General features: G+C 36.3%; 1 protein-coding gene and 1 long non-coding RNA gene across 4 annotated transcripts in view; one reads left to right on the forward strand and one right to left on the reverse strand.

Annotated features, from left to right (window-relative positions):
• The window catches only part of KIAA0825, a 462,961-nt gene that overhangs the window by 374,127 nt on the left and 72,593 nt on the right, over positions 1-16,241 (forward strand). The window lies entirely within an intron of this gene.
• Positions 1-16,241, reverse strand: part of LOC104006367 (uncharacterized) — a 215,923-nt gene that overhangs the window by 85,609 nt on the left and 114,073 nt on the right. For all 3 annotated transcript variants that reach the window (XR_010156856.1, XR_010156855.1, XR_680061.5), the window contains one exon: positions 9,640-9,697. This is a non-coding gene — a long non-coding RNA (uncharacterized LOC104006367). The remainder of the gene's footprint in view (positions 1-9,639; positions 9,698-16,241) is intronic.

Consider the following 16,241-nt stretch of genomic DNA (forward strand, 5'->3'; position numbering starts at 1 on the left):
TTCTTTTTTTATAGAAGGGCCAAATGAGATAGATTGGAAATATGTACTTTGAACAGCCAGGCAGAGTCTCAGGAAGTCTGCCAAACAAGATTTCCAAATAAAATGTTTGGGAAAGAAAACAGGGATGGACTTTGCAGATGCTGGATGGATTCCACCAGCCATCTGTGCAAAGAGTTACTTGGTGTCACATCAGCTGAGAGCTATGAAGTGGCACAAAACTATCAGCAATAACTTCGTTGTTAAATGGATTCATTTATTTACCAGGCAACCTTTTATTTACCGAGATAAAGTATCTGAATGTATCTGCCTTTCCTGTGAGAAACAATAGCAATGACCAAAATTATTGAAACATAAAGGAATTTCGGCAATGGAACTATTACCTCAGTGCTAATGCATTAGCAGTTGAAGAAGGCAGATTAATTTACTTACGGTGAGCTAAGTGCATTCTTGGCTCACGAAGGGAATCATTTGCTCACTTAAGCCAGAGATCCCATTTTTGACGGCAAATGTCACTGCCTGGATTTCCCTTTGACAGTCTGGCAACCCCACACCCCTGTTATAGTATCCATTTATTTGTCTTATTTTCAGCCAGATTAATCCATTCTGTTTTGACAAGAAGACTGATGGGTAATTGATAACTGTGATAGACACAAACAGAAGAGTTGGATGCTGAATAATTCAGCACTTTTCAGTATCAATAAGAGAACAGGTTGAAGAATTTGTGTCTCTATTTACACTTAAACTAAACTAAGTCAGCCCAGACATTTATGCTGCCAGTCTATCAGAAAACCAAACAGTGTACATTCGGTTTCCACCCGACAAAATGTTTTATAAGCTTGTAACAATATGTGTGAAGCTGCCAGAATAATAAATAGGTACAGCAGCCCATGCATGCTAATGTTATGTTGTAAGCAGTTTTGTTGACAAGTGCTAATACTTCTTTCATACTATCATCAAAAGCAGCTAATACAACAGCCATTATTTGCTGGCTTTCCAAGCAAGACATGATGGATTGTGACCTTAATATGGGTTAGCCGAGTTTTGAAAGTTAAACAACTTGCAATAAATCATAGAATTATTACAATGCAGTTTAATTGGTTAAGGACTGTTTATTTCCTAAACAGGGTGAAAAATTTCTGTTTCGGCACTTTTAATTTGCAAAGTGCATTTTCATTATGAATGGCAGTTTAATATTCTGCTCTTTTGTCATGCAAAATATGCAACACACAGGCAATCTATTAATTGGACAAAAATGCATTGCAAGCGTAAATTATCCTTTATATCATCACTTGTGAGCTTTTACATCTATTAAATGTGTTAAATGGAACATAGTTAAAGACTGTACAACTATTTGCAGGCTACTTCTGAAATTTAAGTCAAGCTTCAAGATGATTTTAATGACCTTTATTTTTGGCAAAATAAAGTAATTAAGTAATTGTAAATAAAAAGGGCAGTTTAAAGAGTTACTCCTTCCTTAAGGCATAGGTGCATATGTTTTGTTGATTCAGCAGTTGCAGGAAACAGACAATAGCACTGTTTCATATTGATATGCCTTGAGAAATGGAATCAAACCTCATGTATTTACTTTTCTCTTTGCCACGGTATAATTTCTAGAGCAGAAATTTCCATTGGCAAATGTGTAGAAATAGGTGAGTAAGGCAGTAGCAAAATGATATTGCAGCATAGCTCAGCATAACTGAATAGCTGCCTCCATATGCTTTGGTTCAATGATGTGCCTTTACACAGGGCTATTTAGAGTGCAGAAACAGTAACAAAATACTTTGTACTAGGAATGTTGATATGACATATGTTTGATTTTCAGAATGCCAGATCTCTCAATGTGTTCCTGTAAGACTGCCTTAAAATACACACAACCTATTCATTTACACAGAACTCTGAGACCATTTCTCATATTTATTGACACCTGTGTAGACCTTTTGAAAACTTAGAAATTCCACTGATTTCAAACATTTTCTATAGATTGGCCCCGATGAAGCGGGGTTACTATAGTGCTGTCACTCCAAGTCTCCTTCAAAGATACAAATTGTCAGTATTACAAAATGAAAGTTAGAAGTATACTTCAGACAGGCATTCCATTCATTTTTCCTAGGTTATAAAAGTGTTAATATGAGAGTGCATTCTGTTGTTTTAACAGAAAAACTAAACAACTTTTACATACACAAAAGGAATACATTAAAATAAACTGTTCAGAACTTAGATGACAAAGGTAGAAACCAAAAGTTCTGCAAATTGAAGAAATTGTTCAACTTTCTTTATGTTATATAGTGGCACAAATGTGCCACAGTTTCTTAGATATTTCATTCTAAAAGAAGATAAATCTAGTTATAGAATTTTAATCTTGCACTAACGTTGATCATATTCCCTCCCATTTAAATGTCATGCTTACCTAAGCTATGTAATTTCTCTGCCTCAGGAAAAAAGAAAGAAATGGGGGAAGACAAACATGGGAATGCAGGCAGAGAGAGAGAGAGGGAGGGACTGTTGATATATTGTGTTGATTGTACTTTTTGGCTTCGCTCGTGGTGAAATGCTAAGGTAAGAATGTACTATTCAATAAGTAATATGGATTGTTAAAAATCAATTATCATTAACCATCACAAATGACTAAAATTTTTCAGTATAGATTAGAAAGTTTTGTCAGGGACATAGCCATGATTAGAAAAACATAAGTGAACATAACCAAAACTCTTAACTTATGAAGGCAATAAGTTGAATTGATTACAATACTTCCTTGGGCACTTTTCAAAGTCATATATTAACAGACTATATCTTGGATTTATATAAGAATCAGAAGATTTTCTGAAAGCTCAGATGTATAAAACTGAGAGCACATTGGCTATAAACTGAATCATTTTGTTAATATAAATTTTCAGTTATCACTTTCAACTGACTTTTCCTCATATTATAAAAAATTCAAACCTATAGAAAAGTTGAAATAACTTTGCAGTGAATACCTGAACACCCATGATCTTGAGCTACCATTTTGCTACACTTGCCTTTTCATATACCTGCCCATCTTGCCACCCATCCATCAATCCATATAATTTTTTGATGCATTTCAAAGTCAGTTACAGCCATCGTTATATTTTTCCAGAAATCCTTCAGTGTGCTTATCATTAACTAGAGTGCAAAATTAATTTACAGTTCTTTTTTTCTTCTGAGAAATCTGCATGTCATGAAATGTACAAATCTTAAGTGTGCCATTTGATGAATTTCAGCAAACTTTTCATGAGTTTCAGACACGTAATGAGCTCTGTTAGATATTGATATTAAATGAAATCCAGTGAATACAGAAGACTCAAAAGCTCTATTTTCAAACTGTTCACCACTGTTAGACTGAGCTAATCTACAGGGCCACCTCCTACTTAGGACATTCACTTTTGCAGGTCTCTAGTTTATTCTGTTTTGCTAGGAAGAATAGTTTATATCATTGGGCTTCATCAACAATTATAATACTACCTATTGTATTAGTTTGTGTACCTATTACGTAATAGGTTGTGTACGTAATAGGTTGTGTACCTATTACGGGCAAAGCATTTCACTGAGTGCTGTGAAGAGCATAAGGAGCCTTAAGATATAGAGTCCAAGATATGGAGTCCATCAAAGAGCCTGTGGTAAAAAATGTATACTACCAACTAAAGTGGGATAATACAAGATTATATACTTAGAAACCAAGCGAGTAAGAGAGAAAATGCCAGGGGTGTTTAGAGGAAAGTGGTAAGAATATCTTGGCGTATGACGGGAGGGCTCCCTCAACTTCATCTTTCACTTTTACCTTGCTGGCTTGCTTTCTTTTCCTCAAACACACTGAGCTTGCACCCTCATTGCAGACTTTGTAGTTGTTCCCCCTTTGCCTGCTTTGCAATGTATGACATCCCAAGAGTCTCAGATGATGTAGATGACATCTACATTAAGCAGTGTTTCTTTTCATCTTACTCTATTTTTATGACACAACATTTTCTCTTTAGTGTGTCCATCACATGAGGAACACAAAAATCCTGCAAGATTTTTCAGTGTAGCTCAGTTTATGAAAGTATACCTACGGATTGTAAGCCTTGAATACTTTTGTGTAGTTTAACTTGGTATGGCTTTTGCATATATTATATAATTTTATGCTCACAATAATCTGTGAGATCCGCATCGCCTATACATATAGAGAACTTACACACACAGACACAGACACACACACACACACACACACACATATATAGCCTATTTAGGCATACTTCAGAGATATTGTCAGTTTGGTCCCAGAGCACCACAATAAAGTGAATATTTCAATAAACTGAGTCACACAAAGTTTTTCCAGTGCACATAACAGTTACGTTTACACTATACTGTAGTCTATTAAGTGTGCAATAGCATTATGTCTAAAAAACAATGTACATACTTAATTTAAAAATAATTCATTGCTTTAAAATACTAAGGAGCATCTGGGCCTTCAGCAAGACATAATAATTTTGCTGGTGTAGAGTCTTGTCTCGAAGTTGACAGCTGCTAACTAGTCAGAGTGGTGGTTGCTGAAGGTTGGGGTGACTGTGGCAATTTCTTAAATAAGAGAACAATGAAGTTTGTCACATCAAATGACTTCCTTTTATAAAATACTTCTCTGTAGAATGCGATGCTGTTTGACAGCATTTTACCCACAGTAGAACTTCTTTCAAAATTGAACTTAATCCTCTCAAACCCTGCCACTGCCTTCTCAACTAAATTTATGAAATATTCTAAATTCTTTGTTGTCTTTTTAAGTGTTTAAAGCACCTTCACCAAGAGTAGATTTCATATCAAGAAACCACTTTCTGTGCTCATTCATAAGAATCAACTCCTCATCTTTTCAAGCTTTATCATGAGATTGCAGCAATTCACTCACACCTTCAGGCTCTGCTTTTAATTCAAGTTCTCCTGCTGTTTCCATCACTTCTGCAGTTACTTCCTCCACTGAAGTCCTAAACATCTCAAAGAGTTGGAATCAACTTCTTCCAAACTCCTGTTCATTGTTGATATTTTGACCTCCTCCCGCAAGTCACAAATGTTCTTATTGGCATCTACATTGATGAATCCTTTCCAGGTGGATTTCAAGTGACTTTTCCCAGGTCCATCAGAGGAATCACTATCTTTGGTAGCTGTAGTCTTACAAAATGTATTTCTTAAATAATGAGACTTAAAAGTTGAAACTACTCCTTGTTCCATGGGCTACAGAATGGATGTGGTGTTAGCGGCATAAAAACAACATGAATCTCCTTGTACATCTCCATTAGAGCTCTTGGATGACCAGGTGCATTGTTTCAAGGAGTAGTAAGTTTGAAAATAATCTTTTTTTCTGAGCAGTAGGTCTCAACAGTGGATTTAAAATATTCAGTAAACCATGCAATAAACTGATATCCCATGATTCAAGCTTTATTATTCCATTTATAGAGCACAAGCACAGGAGATTTAGCATAATTCCTAAGGGCCCTAGGATTTTTGGAATGGTAAATGAACATAGGCTTCAATTTAAACTCACCAGCTGCATTAGCCTTAAAAAAAAGAAGCAACCTGTCCTTTGAAGCTTTGGAGCAAGACATTGACCTCACCTCTCTAACTAAGGATGTCCTAAATGGCGTCTTCTTCCAATAGAAGGCTGTTTCATCTACTTTGAAAATTTGTTGTTTAGTGTAGCCACTTTCTTCAATGATCTTAGCTTGATCCTTTGAATAACTCGCTGCAGCTTCTCCATCAGCACTTCCTGCTTCACCTTGCACTTTTATGCTATAGAAACAGCTTCTTTCCTTAAACCTCATGAACCAAGTTCTGCTACCTTCAGACTTTTCTTTTGACACTTCCTCACCTCTCTCAGCCTTCACTGAATCGAAGACAGGATCTTACTCTGGATTAAGATTTGGTTTAAGGGAATGTTGGTGGTGGTTTGATCTTCTACCTGACTGTAAAACCTTTTCCATATCAGCAATAAGGTTGTTTCACTTTCTTATCATTCATGTGTTCATTGGAGTAGCACTTTTAATTTCCTTTAAAAATGTTTCGTTTGCATTCACAACCTGGCTGCCTGCCTGGTGCAAGAGGCCTGGCTTTTGGCCTGTCTTGGCTTTTGATATGCTCCCTCACTAAGCTTAATCATTTCTAGCTTTTGATTTAAAGTTGAGATGTGCAGCTCTTCCTTTACTTGTACACTTAGGCACAATTGTAAGGTTATTAATGGGCCTATTTCAATTTTTTTTTTTTGCCTGAGGAAAGAGGGAGGCCCAAGGAGAGGGAGAGAGACAGGGGAACAGTTGATTGGTGGAGCAGTCAGAAAACACATAACATTTATCAAATAAGTTCATCATCTTCTGTGGGCGCAGTTGATGCCCCTGCAAAACAATTACAATAGTGACATTGATATAGTTTGGATATTTGTCCCAACCCAGATCTCATGTCGAATTGTAATCCCCAATGTTGGAGGTGAGGCTGGTGGGAGGTGTTTGGATCATGGGGGTGGATCCCTCATGAATTCCTTGGGCCATCCCATTGGTGATAAGTGAGCTCTCATTCTGAGTTCACACAAGATCTGGTCATTTAAGTGTATGACATCTCTCCCTCACCTCACTCCTGCCTTTTTCATGTGATGTGCCTGTTCCCCCTTTGCTTCTGCTATGATTGACAGCTCCATGAGGCTTCACCAGAAGCCAAGCAGATGCCAGCATCATGCATCCTGTAAAGCCTGCAGCACCATGAGCCAATTAAACCACTTTTCTTTATAAATTATCCAGTCTGAGGAATATTTTTATGGCAATGGAAGAATGGCCCAATACAAACACCAAAGACCACTGATCATAGATCACTTTAATACATATTATGATAATAATGAAAAAGTTTTGAATATCGCCGATTACCAACATGTGGTACAGAGACATGAAGTGAGCACATGCTGTTGGAAAAATGGTGTCAATAAAATTGCTTGATGCAAGGTTGCCACAAACCTTCAAGTCATTAGATAAAAACAAAAATGCAATATCTGTGGAGCACAATAAAGCAAAGCACAATAAAACAGGTAAGCCTATATGTATATATAGAGAGAACTTGGAGAAATAAAATCACTGAGCCATAAGTTACAAATAAACTGAAACTCAGGAATTTTATTTCTCCAAGTTATCAGCAGAACTTAATAAATACCAGCTATCACTTTTGTTTCTGGAGGGCTGAGACAAAGCACTATTCACTGTAGCAACTTGTTGAAATCCTCATATTCCTTTGCCTCCTCTTCACCATGCAACCCCTGCTGCAACCACTCCTCCCACAATTCATTCAGTATTTCATCAGCCTTGTAACTATCATGACAACTTATATTCAGTCTTGGGGAAAGGTAAGATACAGGCTTTCAAAAAAATAAGTATTTCAAAAATGTTACCAGCATGCTACCATCTTCATAAAAATTAAGGATCCTTGAAGTGTCAAGTTGACTAATGCACAAACACAAACAAGAAATGAGAGATAAACTTAAGTACCTATTATTTTCATAGGAATGACCTACTCCTTTGAAAAGGCCATTTTAATCCCAAATTTCTATTACTGTTTATCAACCAAAAACATTGTTCAGTAATGCCTCATCACTATAGAAGAGTTGTCCCGATGCTTCTCTTTAGGAATCATGTCAATTTGAGTTATAGTACATGCTAGTTAGATACAGTTGCTGAAGACATTGGATCTTTTCAAAGATGTCCTTAAATGCTATGCAAGAGAGTAATTATAACATGCTAATTTGTAGATTCTCTATTTTTATGTTCCTTGTTTTGCCTCTTTTTGCCTCTGGCCTTCGGCAGAATTCTGTCACTTATCAAAATCACTTCTGTGTCCAAAATCCCATTCTTCAGTACTAAAAAATGTATAATTTTTAAAATTAAAACAATATAATTTCCTGTGCAGTATTTTAGTCCATGCAAACTTTAATTACTCCCTGTTAATATTTTAAAAAATATTCTATTACTCCTTGATCCCTAACTTTTATACAGGAAGGCAAATGAATTTATTAAGATAAGGGAAAAAATCTTGTACTTTTTGTGAGTTATGCAAGAATCTTATGTCTAGAGAGCAAGAAATATATCTGTATGAATTTTTTTCATTGCAACTATGGAATCTTTCTTGCAACTTTTTAGTAAATTATAATTCCATTACTTTTTATTCCCCAAGGATGAAAAAAATGCGCTTCATTTTTTGGCAAAACAAATAAACAGCCTGAGTTGATAAAAATATCAATTACAAAAGTGTCTACCCTAAAAGTCACATTCATTTTGTTTGTTATTGCAAGTTATTAAAAGGCTTCCAGGCATGCATATAAAACCTGAAAAACAACAGTTGAATCTATCATATTAAATTAAAATCCCTCCATAAAAAAGTAAACCCAAGTAGTTTATCAGTTAGGGAATGCCATGCTGCCCCAGAAGTCAATACAAATAAGAGTTTATTAAAACATAACTAAAATGAAGTTCCACAAGAATCCTCCATGGGAATTGTTCTGCCTCAAATTCAAATGTGGAGAGTAAAAATACATCAGCTGACCTTAATTCCTTTAAAATAACAAAGGAAGAAAACGGAAACAAATTCCAAGGCCAACAACTGAAATAACACTTCAGAAAATATAGCCTCACAAAGGTATATATGGAAAAATAACTGCTCTGCAAGTTAGACAATTCTCTGCTTTCAAACAATTTATGCTCTTTAATATTTGTACTAGTGGTAAGCTTCTTTGACCATTTGTCTGATACCTAATGTACCTTCTTAAATGAATGCCTACAATTCTGTGTAGCTGCCATGAGTTGGCAATCCAGCTCATTTTCTTCTGTCTTTAGTTATTCTGTATTACTTGCCATATCATTAAACATTATTTTCATAAGAGTTCTCTATTTTCTTCCCCAAAGCAACACATAAAAAATTCAAAGGGTGTGCTCAGATTTGGACAATCGGGTTGTAGTACAGGTACGATAGGCTTCCAGTTATACACAGTTCCCAACATGTTAGTTATATCTCTAACCAGATACACAAGTGTTAACACACCCCATCAGAAAGCTGATGTTCTACATTATCATGTTAAATGTCCACAAATTATTTCATGGAATGGATGTCCCAAAATATATTATTTGAATTATCTATAACTGGACATTTACTCAGTCTCTAATATTTTGTCTAAATAATGTCATGATAAACATTACTTAGCTCTTTGAACATCCATCCAGATACGTAATGATTAGAATCTTAATATCTTCAATATTTAAACCAAAAATACAAACCAAAGATCAGCAACAATTTTCATAGTTACATAAGAAAGCAATTTTCCAGATAGCTAGATAAAGAAATTTTCCATTATTACCTTCAGGCTTTCTTATGCACCTAGTGAACTTACTTCTTTATGTACTTAGTGAACTACAGAAAGCAAAGTAATGTAAATGTGTTTTTTTTAACTGTTTGATTCACGTTTGAAAGAAACTACCCTTCTAATAAACAGGGTGCAGTATTTCAGACTATCTCCCAAATATGGAAGATATTGAATATCTTCTTCAAACACAAAAAGGGTATTATGTATTAATGGTGACAGGTGTTTGGGTACATATCAGTTTACTGCCCACATAAACTTATTCTGATATTTACCTGAGAAATGAGCCCATATGGAACAACTTCATTCAACACCAAGATGTACCTTGATGCCCTGTTGAGACACATAGAACACTGATTAATGTTATGACCTTTTTACAGTTCCCCCTTTTAAAGAAATAAAAATTATGCAGTCTTTCCTCATAGCTTCAGTTACTACAACATCCTGAATGGAAAAATTTCAGAATTTTTCATGGGAAAACTTTCTATTGGGTAAACATATGTGTTCTTTCCTAGCTTTATTTCTAGAGGGAAACTGTCAAGGTTTTTCATTGGCCCATCTTCTATCTCATTATCCCTATCTTCTGAACACCTGTGGCTTCATGGCATCAATATCTATTTGGAGGCTACAACAATTGAAACTAATCTAAACTAATCCCAGAAAGAGTAAAACAGTAATATTTTATGTTGCATGTAACAGTGAAAATATTGGGAAGGACGTGAGGAAGATTTGATGTGTATGAGTGGCACAGTACCTAGCTCTGTCCATGCTTCCTAAATGTTTCACTGAGCTCAGTAGGTTTACATGGCTTTAAAAGAAACTAAGGAGCCCATACATACCTTTGCCTTTATTTAAATAATCTTTAAAGTTCATTGAGAACTGTTTGTTAAATATGGCAGACTGTTAGACATGGAAGAATCTTCTGAGACCTCACAAAAATAACAGAAATGGTATTTTTTGAAAGTATAAACCCATGAAGACAAAATGAATGGCAGAGAAGACAACAATGTTGAGAGATATCAGGAATTTGAAAAACATAAAACAAGTGCAAGAGTGGAGGTTATAACCTAAGTATCTGGAAAAGAGAATCTTATGAAGTAGGGGGATTCACCCAACAGAATTCCAGAAAGCCTCCAGATTCAGAAGCACTGGTTATCTTGGAAGGCAGAATAGTAGAAAGTTGGAAGTTTCTGAGTCCACAATTTCCTCCTCCATAGGATATAGAAGACTTATTTCTAAAACTAATTCCATTAGGAACACTCTAGGTTGAGGGTGATTAATGGAACTGAAAACACGAGAAGAAATGAATATCTGCCCCCTTGTCCTTAGAATGGTTACTTGCCAGTAATTTACCTTCCAAGTGGGAGATTCTTTTCTGGAGAAACTAAACAGCCCTAGAGACAAGAGCCTCAAATACTAAAATTTGGAAGTCCTCAAACAAAAATTCCAGCTCCAGTGAAACCCCTCAAATGACAGCCCCACCTCCTTCATGCTTACCCACGAACACATATCTTCCAAAGAGTTCTTTAGGGATTTGGATTTAAATATGATAGCCTAGAATTACCCAGATAGCCTAAATGCTTGAGGCAAATCTCTAACATGAATAAAGGAAATCAAAAGAGAGAAATAGAAAAAAAGAACCCATAGGAATTAGAGATACAGTATCACTAATGATCTAGAGATCTAATGATCTGATCTGAAGACACACCTGCATTAGATGGCAGAAGAAAACTGAAGAAAATCTACAATAAATATTCTCAGAGAATTAAGAATAGCTATTGGATTCTTATAACAAGAACAAGGCACTAATAAAAAATGACCTATAAGAAAACAAGAAATTAAAATATTCTATAGCAGTTTGAAAGATAATGTTGAGAAATTCTGCTAGAAAATAAGGCAAAAAGAAAAAATGTAGAAAATACAGGAAACGATAACAATTCGAGATGTCTTCCTAACGCCCAAATAATAGGAGTCCCTCCTTCAAAAAAAAGAGAACAGAAAATATTGTCAGAAAGAAGATTACCAAACATCTAATACCAAAAAAAAAAAAAAAAAATCAATATGGACCAGTTCCATATTAAAAGGATTTACCAAGTTCTTTGTACAATACATGAAAAGAGACCCATACCAATGTACATCATCACAAACATTATAACTCTCTGGGGATAAAGAGAAGATCTTAAAATCCACAAGAGAAGAAGAGGCAGGCTAAATAGAGAGCACTGGGAATCAGAATACCATTGCTCACCTCAAAAGCAACATTGAAAACCAAAAGACTTGCTTTCAAAATTCAGACAGCATGATAGAGACATTTTCACACATACAAGGATTCAAAATATTTACCTCTTATGAACACGTTTTAAAAGAAAGTCCTAGAATATTGCATTGGCAAAATAATGGAGCAAACCAAGAAAGAGTTAGATTCAGAAAGCAGGAAATCTAACACAGGAGGGAAGCAAAGAAAAGTCCCAGCATGATGACTGTGCTGTAGGTCTAGACAGTCTGGATTAAAGGTTACAGGAAATCTCCAAGTCCCAAAAGACCAGAGCTGTGAATGGGTTATAAATGTGGGGAAACTGGTTCTCTCATCCTTGGAGTGGCTGGGTGGGGCCTGGAATGGTCAGAGTCCCAGGCCAGTGGCCTCAAGCCTTTAATACCCTCCTCCCATTTCTCACAAAGAACCATAAAAATATTTTCAATCTGTGCCATGACACAGAACATGTTGAAAAGCATTCTGATATATTTGTTGATGTACTGAAACACTCAGAAAATATGATAGGCTTTTAACGGATCTACTGAGAGCATTTGAAAAACTCATGGTTACTGTGGCAGACAGTGGACTGATACCTAAAAGCCATTCACAATCCTCTTTTCCTTTGAGTTCTTTGGGGTAGGGACTGGAAACCTGAATTGCTGATTTTTCCAAACTCCATTGTGTCTAGATGTGGTCATGTGACTTAGTTCTGGCCAACGAGATGTGGGTAGAACCTGCTGAGCAGAGCTTCTGGAAAAGCAGCTAATCATGACCATGGAGCTAAGACTCATACACTAAGAATGGAGGAACAGGAGGTGGGAGGAAGCCTGAATCCTTGGTAATACTGAGGTGTCTTCCCCTCATGATTGTAAGTGGCTACACTATGGCAAATAATCAATATCTAAAATTGATGAGTCAAGAGACAGAAATATTAGAAGACTATTTAGAAAAATGGAGGTAAATATCAGAAGAAACAGATCTTTCTGCATACTTGTTGCCATTGAGGTGTGGGGAAGGGTGAGAAAATGACATATTTTCCATTATGTATTATTTAGGCTTTTAAAGCTATGTGTATGTATTATTCTAATAAAACTTAATTCAAAGTACTCTAAGTTACCAAAAAAGCAAGAGATGATAGCATTGAAATGAAATCCTGATGTCAAAGTCTCAAAAATAGCCAGTAGAATTTACATATTCCTCAAATCAGAAAAGAATAAAGGTTTATTTCATGGATGGACTAAGACACATTTAACTAGATCCTTTTTTTCTTCTAGTTTCTCTCACAGTTACTGTGAAAATCTAAATGTTGAAAAACTTAAAATTTTTTTTTATTATTATATATTAAGTTCTAGGGTACATGTGCACAACATGCAGGTTTGTTACACAGGTATACATGTGCCATGTTGGTTTGCTGCACCCATCACTTACAGTAGGCATTTCTCCTAATGTTATCCCTCTCCCAGCCCTCGACCCCCGAGACAGGCCACAGTGTGTGATGTTCTCCGCCCTGTGTCCATGTGTTCTCATTGTTCAACTCCCACCTACGAGTGAGAACATGCAGTGTTTGGTTTTCTGTCCTTGTGGACAGTTTGCAGAGAATGATGGTTTCCAGCTTCATCCATGTCCCTGCAAAGGACATGAACTCATCCTTTTTTATGGCTGCGTAGTATTCCATGGTGTATTTGTGCCATATTTTCTTTTTTTTTTTATTTTCCTGACTGTACATTTTCTTTTTTATTTTATTTTATTATTATTATACTTTAAGTTTTAGGGTACATGTGCACAATGTGCAGGTTAGTTACATATGTATACATGTGCCATGCTGGTGTGCTGCACCCATTAACTCGTCGTTTAGCATTAAGTATATCTCCTAAAGCTATCCCTCCCCACTTCCCCCACCCCACAACAGTCTCCAGAGTGTGATGTTCCCCTTCCTGTGTCCATGTGTTCTCATTGTTCAATTCCCACCTATGAGTGAGAATATGCGGTGTTTGGTTTTTTGTTCTTGCGATAGTTTACTGAGAATGATGATTTCCAATTTCATCCATGTCCCTACAAAGGACGTGAACTCATCATTTTTTATGGCTGCATAGTATTCCATGGTGTATATGTGCCACATTTTCTTGATCCAGTCTATCATTGTTGGACATTTGGGTTGGTTCCAAATCTTTGCTATTGTGAATAGTGCAGCAATAAACATATGTGTGCATGTGTCTTTATAGCAGCATGATTTATAGTCCTTTGGGTATATACCCAGTAATGGGATGGCTGGGTCAAATGGTATTTCTAGTTCTGGATCCCTGAGGAATCACCACACTGACTTCCACAAGGGTTAAACTAGTTTACAGTCCCACCAACAGTGTAAAAGTGTTCCTATTCCTCCACCTCCTCTCCAGCACCTGTTGTTTCCTGACTTTTTAATGATTGCCATTCTAACTGGCATGAGATGGTATCTCATTGTGGTTTTGATTTGCATTTCTCTGATGGCCAGTGATGGTGAGCATTTTTTCATGTGTTTTTTGGCTGCATAAATGTCTTCTTTTGAGAAGTGTCTGTTCATGTCCTTTGCCCACTTTTTGATGGGATTGTTTGTTTTTTTCTTGTAAATTTGTTTGAGTTCATTGTAGATTCTGGATATTATGTGCCGTATTTTCTTAATCCACTCTATCATTGATGGACATTTGGGTTGGTTCCAAGTCTTTGATATTGTGAACAGTGCCACAATAAACATATTTGTGCATATGTCTTTATAGCAGCATGATTTATAATCCTATGGGTATATACTCAGTTTATGGGATTGCTGGGTCAAATGGTATTTCTAGTTTCAGATCCTTGAGGAATCACCACACTGTCTTCCACAATGGTTGAACTAATTTACACTCCCACCAACAGTGTAAAAGTGTTCCTATTCCTCCACATCCTCTCCAGCACCTGTTGTTTCCTGACTTTTTAGTGATAGCCATTCTAACTGGCATGAGATGGTATCTCATTGTGGTTTTGATTTGCATTTCTCTGATGACCAGTGATGATGAGCATTTTTTCATATGTCTGTTGGCTGCATAAATGTCTTCTTTTGAGAAGTGTCTGTTCATATCCTTTACCCACTTTTTGATGGGGCTGTTTGTTTTGTTCTTGTAAATTTGTTTAAGTTCTTTGTAGATTCTGGATATTAGCCCTTTGTCAGATGGGTAGATGGCAAAACTTTTCTCCCATTCTGTAGGCTGCCTGTTCACTCTGATGATAGTTTCTTTTGCTGTGCAGAAGCTCTTTAGTTTAATTAGATCCCATTTGTCAGTTTTGGCTTTTGTTGCCATTGCTTTTGGTGTTTTAGTCATGAAGTCTTTGCCCATGCCTATGTCCTGAATGGTATTGCCTAGGATTTCTTCTAGGGTTTTTATGGTTTTAGGTCTTACATTTAAGTCTTTAATCCATCTTGAGTTAATTTTTGTATAAGGTGTAAGGAAGGGATTTTAAAACCAATTTTTGTTAGAAAAGTTGAGCTGTATTCCCACTGGGAGAATATCTTAGTTAGTTCAGGCAGCTATAACAAATTACCATAGTTGGGTGGCTTAAACAATAAACAGCTATTCTCACAGCTCAGGAGGCTGGCAAGTCCAAGATCAAGGTGTCAGCAGATCAAGTGCCTGCTAAGAGCCAACTTCCTGGATTGCAGATGGCTGGCATCTCTTTGTATCCTTATATAGTAGAAAGCAGAGCAGAGACAGCAAACTCATCTTTCTTCTTATTAGGGCACTAATCCCCTTCATGAGGGCTCCAACTTTATGAATAATTAATTCCAAAAGGCCCCACCTCCTAACCATTACGTTGGCGTTAGGACTTCAGCATATGAATTTTGCAGTGACACAAACATTTAGTCCATAACAGGGGGAAAAGCAAATAAACTAAGTTGAAAAGTCCTGGTCAAACCAGAAGTAGTTTATTTTAGCAATAATTTCAATATTTCCAAGAGTTATAATCTTCTCCTTTGTCTTCTCAATCTAGAAGTAGATGTCATTTCTAATTTAATAATTCTTTTTTTACTCTTAAATTTATGCTTCGATAACTTTATTCTCCTCTGTTCATTTTAATGTAATGGAACTCCTTGTGTCACACACAGTTGGCATTTCAACTTACTTCATTTTAGGAGATTATATAACTTAAGGTCTTGCACACTGAAGGTACTCAATAAACGTATGTAGAAAATTTGGCTATGCAGAGCAGATTCATATTGAGGCTATTACTTAAGACAAATTGAGGCACAGGAGCACCTCAGCCTCTTAGGAGGGACAGTTTGGTCTCTTATGACAATCAGAATAGCACAAAGTGGAGAGATAAGTGAGGTCAGAATGGGGAAAGTGGCAGGATGCAGGCAAACATGTTCTTAATTTAGAGACAGATGAAGGCTCAGGACTTTCCTAGGCAGGTAAAAGAAGAAAGAAGCTGCTTTTTGAAAAGAGGGATCAAGATTAGGACAAAAAGGGAGATTTAGCCATCAGCAGAACCCAAATGAGAGCCCACAAAGAGACACTGTCTACTCAGAGTACATCTTCAGACATCCAGGGTCCCAAGCTACTGTGTTTACTGTTAGCCCTTAGCCATTGTTAAGTCTTACTGCTTTATAAC

Source organism: Pan troglodytes, chromosome 4 (assembly GCF_028858775.2).
Source record: "Pan troglodytes isolate AG18354 chromosome 4, NHGRI_mPanTro3-v2.0_pri, whole genome shotgun sequence".
In the NCBI taxonomy this organism is placed as follows: Eukaryota; Metazoa; Chordata; class Mammalia; order Primates; family Hominidae; genus Pan; species Pan troglodytes.